This window comes from Ostrinia furnacalis, unplaced genomic scaffold (genome assembly GCF_004193835.3).
Source record: "Ostrinia furnacalis isolate ACB-3 unplaced genomic scaffold, ASM419383v2 OfSCF5329, whole genome shotgun sequence".
NCBI classification, from domain to species: domain Eukaryota; kingdom Metazoa; phylum Arthropoda; class Insecta; order Lepidoptera; family Crambidae; genus Ostrinia; species Ostrinia furnacalis.
In genome coordinates, this window is record NW_021135568.1 from 29514 (window position 1) to 32196 (window position 2683).

The window sequence follows — 2683 nt, forward strand, 5'->3', positions numbered from 1 at the left end:
AATCGGTTCAGTGGCTTAGGCGTGAAAGAGAGACAGACAGACAGACAGAGTTACTTTCACATTTATAATATTAGTATAAATATAGATGTAGTAAGAAACAATAGACTAGGGCAATGTCGTCACAAAGTTGTCATTTTATTGATTTCAGCCAATGAGGTCCCTTGCTAGAGGCAAGGAGAGCCCTCTATGGGAGAGTCACAGAGTACGAATCTACTATTTACGGCATCCCATAAAATACATGGCCTGTAAAACATAATAGTAGACTTGAATGTTTGTTAAAACCGGCAAACAAGTGATCGAAACAGAAATGAAGACATCAAGAAAACCAAAGTGACTGACATAGCCTTTAAAGAGTTATCTTAAAAGGATAATGGTGTCAACTTCTTTATAACCCCAGCTAGGACTCAAACTCACAACACCTGCGGCAAGCAAACCACCAACCACTATGTTGACCATGTCATTATTACTGTGGGTCTAGACAAAGTGCACATTTTAATCGCAAACCAGTCGAAAAGTGGTCAAAAAGCCCCTTTTTTGTATGGAGTTTTGACGGATTCGATTTTCGATTCGATCAAAAAGTGCGTTTTGTCTAAAGGGGCTGTGGGTCTAGACAAAGTGCAAATTATAATCGCAAACCAGTCGCAAAGTGGTCGAAAAGCCCCTTTTTTGTATGGAGTTTTGACGGATTCGATTTTCGATTCGATCAAAAAGTGCGTTTTGTCTAGGGGGGCTGGACTATCGTGTCAAATGCATTTAACTTTTCTTTCAAATCGGCGTTCGAAAAAAGAAAATAAAAAATAAAAAGAGCATCGCAAAACTGCATTACACCTCTTTACACTATGAAAGTTGACACTGACGACTCTACCCGTCTCTGTCTCTCGTTCGCGAAACAAAGCGATAGAGCGAGACGGGTATATGCCCCGTGTTGTGGTTACATAACCGGCCAGAACCTTGAATTTTACGGCTGCGATAAGAAAATGAATTTTCTTGAGCCTTTTCAGCTGAAAAACATTCAAATATGGAATTTAGATTTGTCAACCATCTTTGATCAAAAAGTTTGATTCGTACGCGACTTCGTACGCGTGAAAATAGTTTGAATAATTATTTACCGCTTGTGCAACATTTTTCTTTACTGCTCCGCCCCTATTGGCTGAAGAGTGATGTTTTATAGCCTAAAGCCTTCCTCTATAAATGGGCTATCCAACACAAAAATATTTTTTCAAATCGGACGAATCACTATCACTACATAGTATAAAACAAAGTTTCTTTTCGCTGTCTGTCCCTATGTATGCTTAAAACTACGAAACGGATTTTGATGCGGTTTTTAATAGATAGAGTGATTCAAGAGGAAGGTTTTTAGGTAAAAAAACATGCATTTATAAAAAAGAAAAGCCGAAAAATTCAATTGCAACCGTGCGAAGCCGGTGCGGGCCGCTAGTCTATACTTTTATACTGATATTATAAATGCGAAAGTAACTCTGTCTGTCTGTCTGTCTTGCTTTCACGCCTAAACCACTGAAGCGAATTTGATGAAATTTTGAATAGAGATAGTTTGAGTCCCGGGAAAGGACATAGGATAGTTTTTATCCGGGTTTTTTTAAATGACTTACTGACTTATGGTCCTATGTCCCCTAGATGGGGCAGAGGGCGTCCAAAACGCGGTTTTTTTAAATAGTAAAGTAATAAAGTTTTTCTGTGACAGACAAAATTCCACGCGGGCGAAGCCGCGGGCGGAAAGATAGTAGAAAATATAAGTAGATTATATAACAGGAATGAAAGTTTGGATTCTTTCGACTCTCAAAGGTACTGGGCTCAGGTCTCAGACGGGACAATCATCGTCATCGTCAGAGCAAATAGAGCATTTGGCTTAACTGTACTACTTTATTAATACTAGAAACTAATGTAGAGTCATTCAAGTAGCTCTTTACTAATGGTCTTTAAAGGCTTATTTTAATCAATACAGGTAAACTCATTTAAAACTAAGCATGCGATGTAATAGATCAGAAATCTTAAATTACAATGAAAAACGTCCACCATGTGGTGTGGATATCTTAAGAGGCGACTATGGGAGGAAGACGTAGCGTGGGCAGGCCTTCCACTAGGTGGCCCGACGATCTAGTGAAGGTCGCGGGAAGAACCTGGATGCGGGCAGCACAGAGTAAAAAGATTATGAGACATGTAGAGGCTCCTTAAGACCAAAATGACGATTTGTAAGAACTATTTATTAGTCTAAACTAATAAAGAAATTTTGACTTTGACTTTGACTTTGACTTTGACTTTGACTTTGACTTTGACTTTGACTTTGACTTTTACTTTGACTTTGACAGGACCGGTCGTTGTGGAAATCCTTGGGGGAGGCCTTTGTCCAGCAGTGGACGTCATTTGGCTGAAACGAACGAACGAAGGGATATAGTTAGCTCCCTTCAAAGGGAAGGGATATAGCGAACATCAGGCCTCCTCAACCCGTCTGGCCAGCGTGGGGAGTGTAGGACAAATCCTCCATTTGCCTCTGGTGAATTAGAGGGTCGTGCTACTGCAGTGAAGACTAAATGATGATAAAAATACATAAGTATGTTTACCACAAGGTGTTAATTATGAAAAAAATGCTATAAATACATTCAAAATTTATTACCCAGCATTATTTTTACTGATAACAGGTCATTAACTCAATATTTATGGCACC